We start from the raw sequence: 18,459 nt of genomic DNA on the forward strand, positions 1-18,459 counted from the left end.
TCTAAATATGTAAATTCTTTTCTGGCTGCAGATCCAAGATTAATTGTAACAAGCTCCTAGTCTGTTCCGAAGCTGTGTTATGGGACAGCAGGACAGCACTAAAATGGTAAAACATTGCCTCAAAGATCTTTGAACTCAAAGAGCTCAAGGCTACCTCTCCGCAACATGCGAATGTGTCTTTGAGAGTTGGTAGAAGTCTGAGGAAGCAGACTGAATCTGCCATGTAGGACCAGCTTCTTGCTCTTTCTGTAACAAAGTATTTAGTTACTGGTTTCCTGACCCACTGCCGTGACACTAGTGCCTGTCACTAGAATTAATCACAGTGGTGTTAAATTTTTTCATGAATCTCAACAACTTATTCAGCTGTTTGGATCATAGATTCTGCAAAGTGCTTAACAGAGGTATTTTTCTGCCTAAATTTGATTGAATACTACTAGTAAAATTAACCACCAGGTGACAGTATTGTTCCACTCCAATACAGAGCATGGTATATTTTATCAGGCAGAAAAGGAGTATAAACTCTCAGAGGGGGAAGTTTAACAAAATTAAAAATTCAGTTTTCACACTTACGCTCTGTCTGGCTTTGTTCATTTTTTCCCCTAGTCCCATCTTGAGGCTCAAGTAACTTGTTGCAACAAAGCTTAGATATATCAGTTTTAAAAGTGTATTACCTCATTTTAACCCTTCAAAGCAAACTGCCAACAGTTTTCCTCTCCTCTTAGAAAGAATTTCTCTCAGCAGCTTGCCTTTTAGTTTTCTATTAGGCATGATCTCTGGTTTTCTAGTGACATGCAATTTTATATATGAATGTTCGGTAAATAATATTCTTCCTGAGGGGAGAGAGGAAGATGGGTGAGTAATTGATATTAGATCTGTGTCATTCCCTCAAGCAAAGCAATACAAACTATTCTATGCCACACTGCAAGAAAAAAAAAGAACATAAAATGTGCAAATTGTACCACTTCCTCTCCCTATGTAGAATTTTGTCTAAGAAACATCAAATATCTCGAGTTGAAAGGAACTCGTAAGGATCAAGTCCAATTCCCTGTTCCTCACAGGACTACCTAAAACTAAACCAATATGACTAAGAGCTTCTTGAACTCTGATAGTCTTGGTTCCATTACCCTTCTCTGGGGAGCCCATTCCAGGGACCAACCACCCTCTCGGTGAAAAACCTTTTCCTAATGTCCAGTTAGAACTTCTCCTGATGCAGCTTCATTCCATTTGCTCATGTCCTGTCCCTGGTCACTAGACAGAGACCATACACCTCCCTCTCTGCAACCCCCATAAGCAAGTTACAGACTCCATCAGAGTCACCCCTCAGCCTTCTCTAAACTGAACAAACCCAGTTAACTCACCTGCTTCTTGCCCTTGAGACCCTTCACCATCTTGGCCACCCTCCTGTGGACCTGCTCTAATAGTTCGATATCTTTCTTATACTGAGGTGCCCAAGGCTGAACATGGTTGAGGTGGGGTTGCACCGGTGCAGTGTAGAGTGGGCCCTCAACCAGCTAGTTATGTTGTGCTTGATGCACCCTGATCATAGCAGTTAAAATAATTGCTGACCTTGTTAAGCAGCTGGATGGGCAGTAAAACTTCCTTAAATTGGAATCAATAAACCTTTACCTAAAGATACAACAATGAACACATTTATGTGTAATGAATATTTCTATGACTGATACTTATATTCATAGCTCCAATGCAATGGAAATATACATACCTTGCATGTATTTCATGGTGGTAATTGTTCTGTAGAAAGTTATTCCATGAGCTTCATGATGTAAGTCTGGGTTCAGAGAGTTAGCTCGTTTGTCCTAATTTTCACTTATGCATTACAAATGTGGCTTCTGCATGTATTTCATTCTGCATCCAAGTGCCAGCAAGATAAGTGGATGCAAATGGTAATGAAAAGCAAGCAGCAAGAAAAGCCAGTGGGAGCTGAATTCCAAACATGCAGTAGTATATATTGCTTTGAAGCAGTGTACTGCAGACATCTTCATTTGGGAATACAATTACTGGATTATATACATGTATATCTCAATCCTTGTACATGTGTAAAATGAGAATAATAGTGCTCTCTTTCACTGCAGAAGTTCAGAAGATTAATGCTGGAAAAGTACTCAGCTGTTACAACAAGGCACTGTATAAAATTTCTAAGAGGAGTTCTGTTAGATTCAAATATTCTCTTCCAGTTCCAGTGTTCAGTAAATAATGTCTGGAGATGTCCTGGATAAGAAAGAGGACAGAAAGAAATAGCTTCTCACCCAAGAAATACTGGCTAGCCTTATACCCTGAATGAGTCAAGGATCCTTAATGGTAAATTGTATGTTATCATACAAGTAATGATTGTCTCTTCCTGCATGTGCACATCCAAGGGCAAATTACACTGTGTAAGCCTTTGTTCTCAGAAATAACTGAACCAGTCTAGTTGAAAAGTTCATCCTGAGGCAGGGGAATTTCAGCCAAGGTGATAGATATTTGGCATAGTTATAAATAACTGAAAAAAAACCCAGTAATGAATGATGGAAACTTGGGAGTAATTGTAATAGATGTTGCTACTTCTAACTACCTGAAAATATCAGGCTTTATTGCAATGTTAATTTGAGGAGTTTTATTTAAACAATTCTCAGAAGTAAAGAATTTCATCATTAAATGGGAAATATATATTTTTTTTGTTTATACTATCTTTTTAACTGATTTTGACATATAATTCTGAAATTTCTTGTAGGAGAAAGAAAAGTATTTTGGAATTGGCCTGGAATACAGGAGACCTTTGTTCAGGTAAGCTACAGTTTTCCTTTGTTACTTTGATGAATTCATACTTTGATGAATGTTCAGTGCATTCTTATGTTATGCTGTGGTGTTGGCAATGAGGAAGTATGAAGCTGCTATGCATCATAGGTTTTGGGGAGAGGTTGGTTTGATTATTTACCAAGTTCTGTCAATTTGCTGTATGTAGCTAGACACAACTACATCATTTAACTCACACTGGGTTCATTGTAATCATATATTGTAGAATAAACAGTAAGGGTTAGCCATAAGTACATGCCACCAGAGGAAAACTTTAATTAGGAAAGATTGAGGTTGACCGGTAATTACAGAGGTAACAGTTCACGCCTCTATAGTTAAAGGTTGAGTCAGTGTTTCCAATATAAACCATTATTTTCTGGGGTTTCTACTCGCTTATTCAGAAACTATGTGGTCACATCCTAAGGACTTTTTTTTTTATAGGCTGTAGGTAAATTCCAGTTGCAGCAACGAAAAGAAATATACATTCAACAAAACAATAATCTTTCAGAAACTGAAAAGATTCCTTAACTGATTGGTGTGAAATGTTTGGGCTCAGATGCAAAAACAGTGTTGCATGAGAAAATCTGTGTGAAGATATCGAAGTATTCAAAATAAATGTGTTCTTGTGGTATCCTAGAATGTGAGTTAGGCTGATTAGTCCCAGCTCACCTGACTTTATTGCGTTACCTTTGATGTACTAATAGCATTCCAGTAACTCCTACTCTTAACTAGATTACAGTAATTAATATACTATGGGTGATGTAGTTTGAAAATATGTCCCTAACACAGCAGAATGTTTCAGGATGAAGTGGTTGCCTTGATTTTTAGCTAAATTATTCCATTCGAAAGTTGCTCCCATAAATTACATTTTCAATTATTATGACTTTATGTATTAATTTTAAAGCAGTGGTAAGGAAGGCTGGAGTATTTGAAATCTTACTCAGGCTCAAAAAATGGTCTGAAAGTTGGTATTTATTTGATTTGTGTGCATAGTGTACTCTTCACAAGTGTGTGATTCTATGATCATTGAACCTCTGTTCTGCTTGGTGGAGTGCTGAAGTAGGAATCACATATATTAAGCGTATTTTAGTACCAACAGTTTCTTATCCTGATAATAAAAAATAAAGCAGTATCTTCTATGTGTGTAAGACAAACAAGTGGAAGAAACTAGCTCTGGGGAGCGTGGGGTGGTAGCAATAACATGAACAAACTAAACTCAAAAAGTTTAATTTATACACAGACAGTGGGATTTTTTTACTTTAAAAGCTTCATGGGATTTAGTGGAAAGGATTATCACAGAAGTGAATTAGGAAAAGAGTTACCAGGTTTGTATATTGTTCACTACTTTATAGCATTTGTTGTGTTAATTCAATTTTTTATACTTCTCAGAACTGTTTTAGGCCCATTATGGAATGGAGGAAATAAATTACCCATACCTTAAAGAGCTTCTAATTTTATATATGACACAATGAAAGGATAATAAACTGTGCAGAGATGGGGAAGTTGAAGAGAACAAGGCTTGCAGCAATATGTTCAGGCAATGATTTGGTTTTGGCATTGAGAGACACGGTGACTCAGTTTCAGATTGGTGAAGTGTTTATTGTTGCACATTAGTTTAAGAAGGGAGTGCTCGGAGATGCTTGAATGAAAAGTAGAGATTTTGCAAGCCAGAAGTTGAAGTGAGCTGATGCTCCTGGATGCCAATAGACATGGAGAGGCTGTGGGAGAAACAGGAGATTAAAACACTGGTATAACTGCCACTCAGGCTGACAAGACCCTGAAATAGGAGTATATTTATTTGTGTTCATCACTCTGTATTAAAGGTGTAAGCCTATAAAATGCAAAACATTTTCAGCCAATTTACCAGTGTATGTAAGTGTAGTTAAGCATGTACTTTAGTATTAAGGGTATGCTATTATAGATCAATTTATCTTATGTGCTTGATTTTTGTCTTGGCAAATGTTAGCTGTTGGTTTTTCCTGTAAGCTCTAAACATGTTATTTCATTTACTCTGGCTTTGTCTCCCTTTCCTCTTCTTTGTGCTCAAGTGTTCGAGGCCAGGTTGAAAGGGCTTTGAGCAACCTGGTCTAATGCAAGGTGTCCCTGCCTGTGGCAGGGGGTTATAGCTAGATGACCTTGAAGGCTATTTCCAACCCAAACCAGTCTATGGTTCTGCAATTTTTCTTACTGTATTTACATTTTTCATGACTGTTACTCTATGGTAAATTTGCTTATTAAAGAGCAACACATGAATTTTATCTGATACGGTGCTAGCTGTATATGCATGTTTGTTATCTCTTTGAACTGCTCTCCCTTCTGCATTAAAATGGTTATTAGAATAGGAACACTGTTGTTTAATTGTCAGCTCTTCTCCTTTAACCAAGTGACCAACTCTCACTTCCAATTGAGAATGCCATAAGCATGCACATACTGACTAGTGTGGGAAATGCCCCCTTAGTAAAGCCAACAGAAACTTTGCAAGGGGTGTGGAAAAGATGCTAATGCTCAAAGCCCCTGCGGAGCAGTTTAGGATGAATCAGATGGTATCCGCTAAGGCTGTGCCCTCCAGAACAGCAACCTCAGTGACCTTGGAGGAAAGGTGCAGCCTAGTTCCTCATCCAGGCTGTGGCACCTGCACAGTGAAGCAGGCATGGAGGATACGGGCCAACACTCACCTCACCCACTTCAAAGCCCTGCAGAAGGGGTATTTGATCCCCTAAAGGAGTCTTACTAAAAAAAGCAAAGACCTTTCATATATATATATATATATATATATAGTTGTAATAGTTATAGATATAATGAACTGTGTGTGGCTACAATCCATCCATAAGGGAGTGCAGTGTTCTGTGGGTGTTACATTTCTTGTGGATTATCATCCTTAATACAAGGCAGGGATATAGGTATCGGTGCTGTGGCTCTATTGAATAACTTACTAGAAAAAGGTGAATCTGTGTACAGGCTAAGAATTGGAATTTAGACATCTAAAAGGCATATGTAAGGGAAGGGATTACAGACTAGAATCATCCTGCATCTCTCATTTATTATGCTGCACAACTCTCAACATGTCACTAGAAAAGAGAACTCTCTCAACACTGGCTTATATAACAGAGCCCAGTTAAAGACCATAAAAATGACATTCTCACAGGCAGTAAACTGTAACTGATAAAATTTCAGAGGAGGCCATCACTTTAACAAAATCAAGTAGAAAACAAATCTCTGCTACTGCATTGAATCTAATGAGTGTGAGGGATGAACATGCAGTAAAGCTGGCAGGAACACTTAGTGGGCTCTAATCAACTAAAAATTTGGAAATGATTCAGGCGCCAGGGAGGCATGTAAAGAGGAATTTCAACATTTAGCTTCACATAATAGCATGCAAGACCCAACTGTAACTAACATATCTTTCTTTATGATGAAAAAAATCAAATGTGCTGTGTGAGGGATTTTTTTTTTTTTAATACAGGTAATATTAAGCCCAAAGATAATTCAGAAACCTCTTATTCTATGAAAAGCAATAGTCTTAACTTGGTCTGAGTTACTGGGTGGCTTCTGCCAACTCCGTTGTCTCGGAAGTCATTGAGACCCTACGTTTTCACATCAAGACAATTACAGTGCAGAAGTCTGTTGGGTTTTATTCCGTAGCTTATGGCTAGAGTTTCATCTATCTGGGGTATGGAGAGTTTGCACAACAACTCCACCATCTTAGATTATGTCATTATTTTCAGGCTGATGGGTCAATACAGAAATTTGTTTTACTGGTGTACAGAAGGATGAGGAAGATTATCAAGTTACATCTGAGCCTATAAGATTTGCCTCAAATATTTGATCGCTGTTTTCAGTAAAAATAAAAATCATGTGAAAAGCTCATAGGAGCAGTGAAGCATATATTTGTGAGTCCCGAGTTTGTAAGGTGAACATAGTTTACTTAAAAACTGCTGAAGTTTAGGTTTTACTAGTGGTTTTAGAAACAAAATTTAAATAAATTTGTTAATCACCCTGGTGATTTTATAGATCCTAATAAATTGCCATAGAGAAATCGGAAACCCTACCTGAACTGAGATCTCCCCAATGAACTTTCAGAACAGATCAGTTCTTTTTGAGACTCTTTTCTTCCCATTGTTGTGTAAGTGCATCCTTTTTCTTTACACATTAACTGCATGAGTTTATAAATAGCTGTGGCAATTCTAATTTAATGCAAGAACCTTTTCCTTCTAGAGAAGCGAGTACTGGTTTGGCCTGGGCAATTAGGAACTGAGGGGTACGTTGGAGAAATGTAGAATCTCAGGCTGGTCAAAATGGAAGGGCATAAACCAGTTCCGTGTCTAAGTCGCTGTTTGCTGCTGGAAAAAGCTTTGGTCGACTTTACCCCAGTGTAAACAGACTACAGGCACTTAAGGCTGTGGACATAAGTCAATGTTTGTATGATCAGAATTTACTGTTTGGACACTCAGCAAAATTTACCTGATCCAGTTAACTAACATCAGAATTGTATTAAGTATTTCATAAAATGCAAGGCCTTTTTCATCACAAAGGCTGCAATAATTGCTGTAAAATGATAACTGTAAGAAAAAACTTGTAATAGAAATTTGAAGTTTTACTGACAGTTCTAGTTTATATCAACTAGTGTTTGCATATTAATATATAGTGATATATATATCTAAAATATCAATTATCATAGTGAGAACTGCAGTATCAAAATCTGCTTTTATAAGATAACACTCTCATTTCTATCCATGTCACAAACTGCCTTCCAGCCAGCAGCTACCTGGACTGTGCCTTTTCACCTGATTTGTGGCTTCCACAGTTCTCAAACTCTGCCTCTGCTGTACTTTGTTTTAGAATAATGTTGGTGTAAGCAGCTCTCATAGTCTCAGGTTTTAAAGGACAAATTTTCGAGGGAGACATAGTATTTGTGTTAGATCTTGTGATTGCACCTGCGGAAACAAGCACAACTACTTTTTGAGCCTCCTTGGTTTTATTGTTTTGGTTTGGTTTTTTTTTAAACTAAATTGCTAGACAGCTTCTTCAGTTGTACAGGAAGGAATCTGTGCAAAAAAAAAAGGAGGTATTTTCTCCATTTAATTCTTGCAGCACCTTCTGTGGTACCACAAGCAGCGTTCACAGAATGCTGTTTGTGTTCCTTTTGAGTTTCCTCCTTGAGACCCATAACTTGCATTAATGAGCTGATGATATTAAGCTGGTAGGGAAATGGGGAGGCTCCAGCTTATATTATCTATTTGTATGCTTGCATAAGATATAAATCTGGTACATATGTTGTGTGTAACATAGACCCCAAGTGTCTGTGTTCTTTCTTTTGTTTCTTCCTTTTCAGACTGTCACATTAGGACAGGATGCCTTGGCTAGAACATCAGCTGGGCTTTGCTGCTTCTTTTCTTTCTCCATTCTGTTTCATTCCAAGATGCTTTTGTATATGAATTGCAGTATCCAATCTCTACAAACATCACTGTAGTTTGTAAAGAATTTTCTGGCATAATCCAAACTGTAGGAAAGTCTGTTGTTTATATCAAGAAATAGTATTTAGTGGATATAGGAAAGTGAGAAGTGCCACAAGTAAAATCTGTCTTCACACTAACATAGTTTACTACAAAATTAGTTATAATGAACTACAGTTTTGCAATACAATAACAAAGAGAAATTCCAAATTCAGTTGCCAGTATGGATTCATAGACAGGCATGGATGCATGCACTCAGCATCATGAAGTGCAAGCCAAGGAGGCATGTAAATGTTTGGTTCACTGCTGTGATACAGAGCAGAAGGCAGACTTCAAAGACATCATACACTATGTTGAAATTGGTTCCCTGCTGACTTTCCTAAAAGTGATTCATCCAGAAATGGAACAAAAAATATTTCATGTATAACAAAGAGCAAACAGCAGGAACTGGCTGTCCTTTCTTCACCATGTGACTGGCAAATAAAGTTTGGAAGAGTTTATAAGTTATATCCATAACTCCTAGACATGGCCAATAGCCCTTCTATCTGGAAAAAACTGTATTGGTAATAGAAAACATTTCAGTTCTTGCTGACATGGAAAAGTTCTCTACTTGCTTTGCTTGTCAAATTAGGTCAGGTGGAGTTGGGGAGGGTCAGTGCTTTATGAATGCAATGCCGAAAAAGAACTAATTGCACATTAACATTTAATTGCCTACATGAAGTGATTTAGAGTATAGAGGGCATGTTATGTTGTTTTTTTTTCTCAGTACCGATTTTCTCAATATATACCATAGTTACTTCACAGGCTTTCAGATTTAAAGGCCAGAAGAAGTGTTTAAAGAATTTGCTACTTCTTCCTTTTAGGCATCTAAATGACATGGCTGAATTTTCACAGCTCTTGGTTAGAGAAGAATCCACAGAGCTTCAGGGTGCTGAACCCATCTAAAGACTTTGATTTGTATTCCTAAAGGGACTTGGACTCATGAAAATTTGCTTGTTAAGGGTATTTTCTTTTTAAGTCATCATCTTATCACAGGAAAACAAGGTCTTTCTGACAGAGTTTGTCAAATTTCAGTTTCTAATGGCAAATTGTGCAATGTAGCTTCAGCATTAACCTTCAGAAGAGGTGCAGTCCTCATTTAACTCTTTTGAGAATGATTTCCAAAGATGCAAGGACGTGAGGTGCATAACTCATATTGAGTTGGGAGGAAATAATAAACACAAGGCTCTAATAGGAGGCTTGTTTAATTACTCCAGATTACATTGAGATTTTTCAGATGAAAGGTACTGTAATGTATCTGTTAGCAAATTAACTGCTCTCTGTTCTCTGAGAGAAACGGTTACGTTTTGGTTGTTTGTTTACAAGATTTGGGTAAATGTAACCAACAGGCAGACAAAACTGTGTTGAAACTTGCTGCCTGTGATAAAGAGTTCTGTTATGTAATAAATATTGACACAGGTTGTATCCTGTTTATTGTTTGTTTCTATTTTATTTACTTTGAGTGAGTTTTGTGATGCAGCATTTTGATCCAGGAGCCCATCCCTATTCAAGTATATGCCATAGTGTGAAAAGATTTGCTGATACCTTGGCAGGATGTTTCACACAGCTGTGAAGGTGCTCTGCCCAGAGACAGCCAGTTTTCAGCTCACTCTTTACAGTTCTCTCTGCATGCCAGCACTGGTCTACAAAGGAAATTTTAAAGTCTTTATGAAAATCAAAGAACAGAAACATCTAAGAACGGCGTATAATCTCAGTGTGATTGAGAGCAATGATGTAAGCTCATGCCTGTTGCTTTCAGTTGTTTCTTCTCTAAAAGACTTGGTGCAAAGTACCTAAGAGGAATTCTGTTTTATTGCTCATTATCAGGCACTTTAGTTTTAAATATTAGACAGAATGATATTCTATAAAGCAGTCATAGCCTAAAAAGGACAAAACAACCATGTCTGGTTCTTGGTGGAGGCACACTCAAGGCTGGAATTCACCAGTTTTAGGAAAGGCTCACTTGGCCTCTATCCCTTTCTGTGCAGACCCTCTGTTATTTAGAGATGTTGCTGTATACTGCTCATCATTAGGAAATTAAGAGCTCAACCCCTTAAGGAAATTTATTTCTTCTCATCTTCATATCCTGGACTTTTCAAGACTCAACTGCAATCATGACACTAAGACTTTGTTCACAGTGACAGGCTTTATTGTAGCACTGTGCTGGGTTTATATTTTCCTCCTGGTTTACCATCACCAGACCTGTAAGTAAATATGTATGTTGTGATTTAAATGAGAAGTGAGATATAATGAAGCAGGCTAATTTTGCTTGCTCATATATGTAATCTTATTGCTTTCATTGTGATTAAAGACTGCACAGTGAGGCTCCTCATGAGGCTTATTGCATAGGAACTGGAGACAATAGTTTAGAAATGATGTCTGCTTGTTTATAAGTGATTTAACCTTTCAGGTGAAGCAGGGAAAACAGGAATCAAAATGATATACAACTTCATACAGAAGTATATGTATTCAATGGTTCTCTCAGCTACACTTTGGAATATTTTAAAGCAGAAGATATGGTAGCTCTGCTGCTCTCAAATTCTTCAAATGCCTAAACACTCCAAAACCCCATTCAGCTCTTCTGTGGAGGTAGGTATGAATGGTGCACAATAGTCTTCCAGGCTTGTTTCAAAAAACCTTCTACATGTTATTCCAAGCAGTGGAATAAGCCTCACTTATGTGATTATTATTATGCTTTAGAAAATTTAGAGTTTGGGTTGTAACCAAATAACCAGCATTATGCCATGTTTATGCTTTCCCTTGACTCTGTGGCATGCTTCTAGATGCTAACAAATGGCGGTTCTATCCATTTGTGTAGATTTACACATTTTAAATCCCCTGCTGACGCAGTTGTCTTCCTTGAGTGAGCAAAACTACCAAAGCCAAAAGTCCTTCCCAGCATTTTATTGGCATATCATAATTTATGATGATTCATTACACATTAAGTGCTGTGTTTTCCAGCCTTTTGGGCATATGGTGTGGCACAGTCAAGTATCAACAATATTATGATTCTTTTGTGATTAAAGATCTGGCAAGAAATTTGAGCCACTTGATAGTTTGCTTATTAGCTAGATAGTGCCATAGGGGCACCTCACTCTTTACACTCGTTAGTTGCTAAAGATGTGGTGGGAAGACAGGTTGTTAACTAAGATTCTCATAATAAAAAAATTTGCATAAAGGATTCAGTAATGAGTTAGCAGAACATAACACCAAATCATCAGGAATGGGAGCTGAGTAGAATTTTTAAGACGCATTTTCTTGATGATATATAATTAGTCATGTAATCCTGGGATTGCATTTGAAATCTATGGAGCTGTATGTGAGCAGGTTTTAACAAAGTAGTCATCTGGAATAATGATGACCAAGTTAAAGGAAGTTTTCCAGCATTCAATTTCTTAGAGCTTCAGACCATAAGAAACATTCAAAAATTTTAGTACGTACAGTTCAACATGATTCACCTGTCTTACCAGAAAGCACATAAATCATTGGAATAGTTTTTGAGAAATGCAGTAAACAATTTTCAAAGGGTAGAGTATTCAGCTTAGTCAAGGGTAGAGAAGAGTTCATTTCAGTCTATTGAAATGCATAATGTTATTGTCTGCTTTGAGGGAAGTAAGCTAATATCTGATGTGTCTGGTTATAGTTCAAAATACCACCCATTTAGTGAAATATAATCAAAAAAATCACCTGATTGTCTTTGCACCTAGAAATTATATCTTAAAATGTTGGTCTATGACAGGGCTTTGGGCAACATGGTCTAGTGTGAAGCGTCTTTGCTGTGGCAGGGCATTGGAACTGGATGATCTTAAGGTCCTTTCCAACCCAAACCATTCTATGATTCTACGAAATGTTTTTAGATTGTGAATATTTTGAGTTTCACACCCTTTTTTAAAAACAAAGTATGATTTATTATTACTAGTAACACTGTATTTATCCACAATTGTGGTGTCCCAAGTTACTTGCCCTCCAGGAACTGGATCATTGCAGAAACAACAATGCACAACTCTGTTCTCTTGAGTTTCACTATTGTGAAGCTGTCTCCAGAAAAGAATGACACTTGTTCATCTGGAATCATAGGGTTGCCTCCCGACATCAATCTTCTGCCATGTGATAGAAATTCTCTCCTGTAAAAGTTAAGAGTAAATGTCTCATTTACTATTGAAATATGTGTTTAGTTTAATTTTAGAGAGGGCAATAGAGAGGAAAGTGCTGGAAGGGTGAGAAGGCAATAGAGATGAAAGTGCTAGAAGGGTGAGAAATTTCCTAGATTGAAATTCAAATGAGTGCTTGAAGACTGTATATCACTGAAGCTTTTTTGTCCTGTTACAGCAAGGCCAGTCCTGAGTAGCAAACAGATACAGATAAAAGTCTTTAGCTTCAGCAAAGAGGTAGATTTGCAAACATTTTTTTCTTCAGCATTGAAAATATACAATGGAAGACCTGAGATGAAGCCATGACTTTCCTCTGCAGTTTGAATTCCTGATGATACCTAAGGCGCTGCAAGTTTAGAGTGACTTGGAGGATTTCACTGCGCTTACGCATTGGTCTGTCACAACAGCAACACTAATGGCAGAATGTATTGGTGATTCAGAGTTTCTCATTTACACCCAGGCTTGCGTCATGTACCATGTTGCATATTTCCTTTCTTTTCAAGTATGCTTTTTTCGGACTGGTTTATTGTTGACTGGGAAGCGGAGCTGTTCCCAATGCATTCCTAAGGAAACATCCTGTACAGGAAGAGAGATTTGTTTTATTTTACATACAGCTGCCAATATACTTTAAAGTGGATGGTCTCTCTCCTCAGGGTTTGTTTTTTTTCTGTCTCTCCTAACCTAAATTGAAGTTTAAGATCAGCCTGTAAATCAGGCCTGCTTGAAGAAGGCTAGCTGAGGCTCACAGAAATTACTGCAAACATAAGAGTTTAAAGACCTCTTAATAAAGAGGTTATGGCCTCTATTTGTTAATCCTTATGCAGCTAAAATGTATGAAGGACCCAAATGCGTACAATCTGTGCTCTTCCTAATTTGGTAATATAAACAGCTACTTTGCAGCATAAGAAGTAAGTGTATTTTTAAAGGTGACTTCAAAGCTCTTAAAGACAAGAGTTGCTGTTCACGAGCAAAGGATAGGACTCACAAATGTATCACAATACTGTTACCAGACTGCTAGTGTTACAAAGAGGGCACTTGTGTGACTCTTCACATCTGTTAAAGGGCTTTCTTGCTAGTATGTGATTCTTCTCTTGCTATTTGTGAGACCAGTAAAAAGAGGCTTAAGTCTCTATCTTAAAACATGGTGATGAAATAGGTAAGTATGAGGTTACTGATGCCATACATGCTGTACCTAAAAACTTTATCAGAAAGTCTTTTGCTATTGGTGATACACTCTCTGAAAACATTAGTGTCGCATTCAAGAATTCTGATTCTTCAGGGTTATACACAACTCATTTAAAATGTGAGTGTGACTTTGATGAAGATGCAGAACAGGTATATCTCATCAGCACCAATGCAATATGCTCAGCGTTGTCCCAGTACAGAAACTGCTTGTCAGAGTGGGGTTTGAATTCAAAGAATTTCCCGGACCTGTTACATCTTGTACACTTTCCTGAAACTGTGAACAAGAATGTTGGTTATGTTGGTTTTTTTTTCTGGCTTGAATATGTGTCCAGTGGGAACTGGACCAGAGACCACACAAATTAGTAACAATCAGCTACTAGTTCCTAGACTTGGATTTGGAATCGTTACCTGAATCACAGAATCATAGAATGGTTAGGGTGGGAAAGGACCTTAAGATCATCTAGCTGCAACCCCCCTGCCATGGGCAGGGATGCCTCACACTAGTGTTCCTTCTTTGTAATCAGTGCTTATATTGCTCAGTGTTCCTTAGGAGTACTGTGACTTCTGGTTAGCAGAAACTGTTGAATTGGAAAAGCTCTCTTTAGATTACAAATGTTGCATCTGGCTGAAGTAGGACTACTGAGCTGAAAAAAATATAAATAATTTTTGTGCATAACTGCTCCCATCTTTTGGCATTTTGCAGTTTTCTGTATCTTTTTGCAGATTCATGGTTCTTCTTGTAGTCTGCTACAAGCAAAAGTGCCCACTGTCTTCTGAAAATAATCTTTAGATGTGTATAATGAGCAATACTGCATTTCCATTAAGCTTGAAAAGAGCAGTTGGTATATGTATGTGTGTGTGTGTATGTATATATATATATATGCAAAAGGCAGGACACAGCTTCCCTTTTCTTAGGGCATTTTCTAGGGAGAGTATATTTTCTTGCTACGAAAAATAGAGGAGGTAGTTGTCAAATTCTATGCATTAGAAAAGAGAAGAAAAGGAGTTTGTAAGTATTATCTTTCCAGATAATCGTATATGCATTTCAGTGAAGCGCTTTCAAGACTCCATTTCTGATAGGTTTTGTTTGTTTGTTTTTAAGATGAGCTTTTGAAAGCTCCTCCAGATCTACTTTTAATTAGAGCTGATTATTCTGCTCTCTTTCTCTCAACTTTCTGCCAAAACCCTGTCATATTAATGACCTCCATGATTTAGTTCAAAATGAAACAACCAGTGTTATTATTACATAATGGCTTTTCCCTCTGCGTTATTACGGAAGGCATTCTAGAAGAGAGGGAGACCACAGCTATTATCTCTGCATGCAAACTTTGAGGAAAATTCTTGAAGAAACATTTGTTCAGAAATCCAAAGGGAAAAGCTTTACTTAGCATAATTGACAAATGTTCCAGCAAACTTATCTCAGCCTCTTTGAAGTAAACTGAACTAGTCTTCAGACTGATTTAAGACTAAGCCATTTCAGCACTGTGTTTAAGGCCTGTATTTTTTTTGTTTCCTGATGCAAAAATTATGAACTTCAATTTCCAATGGCTTTTGGTTCACTTCTGTTATGCTTCATGAAGGAAAACCAAGCTTCACTCCAGTGTGGTTTTACCTTCAGTTGTCATAGCTAGTAGAGCGTCCAGTATATTCATTCCTCAATAGAACAAGGAGCAGGAGTAATTTAGAGCTATGGTGTCTTTCTCCAGTGGATTTTGTTTGAACTGAGACAGTAAACTCAATCCAGAAAGGGCAAGAAGGTGATAATTACTTCCTTTTTTCTGGCATAAAGAAGTTAAATAGATGAGAGAAATGGTGTGTTGTGACTCATTACAAATCTCTTAAGCAAAACACTCCCTGCAAAGTAGGCAGAGAATTAAAGGTCACAATGAAAGCTGAAGAGTTTTTTCTGTAACTTGACTGGCATATGCTGTGAGTGGGTTTTGGTTTCTTGGTTTGTGGATTTTTTTGGTTTCATTGCATGAGCTCAGTTGAGTTATCATAACACAATTGAAAAACTCCGTTAATATGCAGGCCAAAACTTGTGTGGCTGTGTCAACTGTCTTTGCTAAAGTCTGAATTCCCTTTAGGCTGTACACACCCTGTGAGCAGGACTTCAGTTGTCATGTGCAACTTTATTGTGGCTTTTCACAGTCAGCTAACATGAATGACCTGAAGTATTTTTGTGAAAAAAGCTGGCTGTCCATGAGCAAAACTTAATAATCCCTGTGTACCCTGTCCTTAAAGTAGTATATTCCGAGAGTCTCTCAAAAAGTCAGTATGCCTCTCCCGGGTGGCAGATTAGGTCACATGCCATGATGCACAGGACAGCAGGGAGTAGTTCAGTATGTTGTCTGCGCCTTCATGCTCAAGTGAAGTTTGGATGGAGAGCATGGCAGCTCAAAAATGGGAGCAAATGAATACAGTGGTTAATGGCTACGTAGTTTTACACATTCGCTGTTCTGAGAGAATGTTTCAACCACAAATAGGGCTTGTGCTGCAGGCTTGCTTATCATCCCACTGAGTGGGGTTCATTTTCAGATCTCCATCATGCCTAGAGCATGTTGAGGACAAAGGGAAAGCTGGTACTAAGTACGCACTGTTCATATCTGCTCCAATGTGTTAGCTATTCTCATATGGTGTGGCAGCACACTCCCTTGCTGAAGGACACAGTGAGTCATATAAAGGAGCAAAGTGAGGATTTTTAACCGAAATACTCTGTCACCTGTGATGGTCAACCAGCTTATAAGGCTTGAAAGATTTTGACAGTGTTCTTTCACAGGTGGACTAGTGGTTACCTTTGTAAACTGAATTAAGGTAATTTGATGTTTAGCAGGTTACAGTTAGTAATACTTTCCTCTCTGGACCATAGTTACTTAGAAATCTGCCTATCATAAAAGCACAGAAGAATCAATCCAAAAAAAAATCATCTGGGATAGCTGACTGTGGCTTACTGGGATGTTACATATGGGACAGGCACAGAAGTGAAGATATTTATTCAAGGTGAAATGATATGCATTATCTGAAGGGGGCCTACAAGGATGCTGAAGAGGGGCCCTTCATCAGGGATTGTAGCAATAGAACAAGAGGCAGTGATTTCAAACTGAAACGGGAAGTTCAGGTTAGATATAAGGAAGAAGCTCTTTACTGTGAGGGTGGTGAGGCACTGGCACAGGTTGCCCAGAGAAGTGGTGAATGCTCCATCCCTGGCAGTGTTCAAGGCCAGGTTGGGCAGAGCATGGGGTGACATGGTCTGGTGTGGGGTGTCCCTGCCCATGGCAGGGTTTGCAACTGGATGATTTCGAGGTCCTTTCCAACCTAAACCATTCTGTCATTCTATGGTATTTAGTATTAGGAATAAAAAAATAAATTGAATAGTTAAGGAATCTCTAAAAATTGCTTCTAACCACTGTTTTGCATCTGCTACTTAGATAATTAAAACCTTTTCCTCACTGCAGTATGGAACAGCATGTCTGATCCAGGGATGAAAAGGGTTGGTTTTTTTTTTTTTTTGCAGCGTGCAATTTATGGCTTGAATCAGGAAGAGCCTTATAAGTGTTGCTATTTTCCTTCAAATAAATGAAAAAATACAATATGTTTCACCATTCAAGTAAATGTAACTTACAGTAACCTGTCTGCAGGTATAATCAGCCATGTCATCTTTCACCTTGATTTTTGAGGTTTTTTTCCCAATTGTTGTTGAGAAGGTATTATGAAGTGGAGGATACCAAAAACTGGATTACTTGGGTTCAGAAATGACTGCCATTCACCACTGGTCTCACAGCCATGTAGCCTGTAGTTACATTACTGCCACCTTGGTTTAAAAAGACAGAGTTAATCAGGTTTAATTACTTGTTCAAAATGGAAATTATTTTTATTATTAATTGACCTATTGTTGTTATTAATTGTTGCAGGAAGTACAAATCAAAACTTTTTGGGCTTCTTGTATATCTCAGTGATGATTTATCGTAATTCTTTCCATCTTCCATGCGTTTAAAATTCCTGTTGTGTAAATGAATTGAGGCTTCGCTTTAAAGTTTATCAGTGAATTGTAATAAACTTTTGTGCTGAAAATTGAAGAGCAATCCACCTGAAACTTCTGCTGTGCCATGTCTTTTCTCCAATCTTGAACCAAATATGGCTGAAATGCTTTAAAACTGTTTAAACACAAGGTAGGTCCACCTGTGAGTAATATTGTCAGTTTTACTCTGCCACAAGATGGAAAAGGATGCTTTGTAATGTCTCAGGACATGTTCTCATTCCCACTGATTGCTCACAGCTTGGGGATGAGAATAAAGACCTTCAGGAAAAATTCTCAAAATACCCTAAAATACCCAACTCTGCAAAAATGTCCTGAGATATTTTTGGCTTAATGGGAAGTAGAGTCCCATAAATTGGCTTGACTCATTCATTTGTACAAGACATAAGTGAATAAATCCCGTGACTTTTTTCAAAATCTCAAAGGAAAAGTTCATTCTGTTCAGATAAACATCCACCTTTGAACACTGTTGTACTTAACCTTCTAATGTTGTGAGTTTCAACTATAGAAAGTCACGGGAGTCTCCTGTCCTTTTGTTTTTGTTTATTAGTTTTTTCTTAACTCCATGTTAACTTTGGGAAGGGAAACCAAAAACCCATCAGCTACATGCATGTTACTAGAAAACTGCTGGTGTTTGCAGTGAACTGGTTGCTGAACCTGAACCGGCAAAGTACTGCTGTCAGGTCACCATGCAGGCGCTCCCTACCTCAAGCAATGCATTGCTCCCTCCTTCCAAAGTACTGCCCCAGTACACACTGATGGGACACAGGACCATGCCCAGGCTACTTTAGAGTTGGTGTTACTG

At 37.9% G+C, this 18,459-nt stretch overlaps 1 long non-coding RNA gene across 1 annotated transcript in view; it reads left to right on the forward strand.

Moving 5' to 3' along the window:
* The first annotated feature begins 2,727 nt into the window (after window positions 1–2,727).
* Window positions 2,728–18,459, forward strand: part of LOC133274960 (uncharacterized) — an 85,063-nt gene continuing 69,331 nt past the window's right edge. Inside the window, exon 1 of the long non-coding RNA XR_009745342.1 lies at window positions 2,728–2,781. This is a non-coding gene — a long non-coding RNA (uncharacterized LOC133274960). The remainder of the gene's footprint in view (window positions 2,782–18,459) is intronic.

This window comes from Pezoporus flaviventris, unplaced genomic scaffold (assembly GCF_033815535.1).
Source record: "Pezoporus flaviventris isolate CSIRO_AGI_PZ_B2104156 unplaced genomic scaffold, CSIRO_AGI_Pfla_v1 ptg000037l, whole genome shotgun sequence".
Lineage (NCBI taxonomy): Eukaryota > Metazoa > Chordata > Aves > Psittaciformes > Psittacidae > Pezoporus > Pezoporus flaviventris.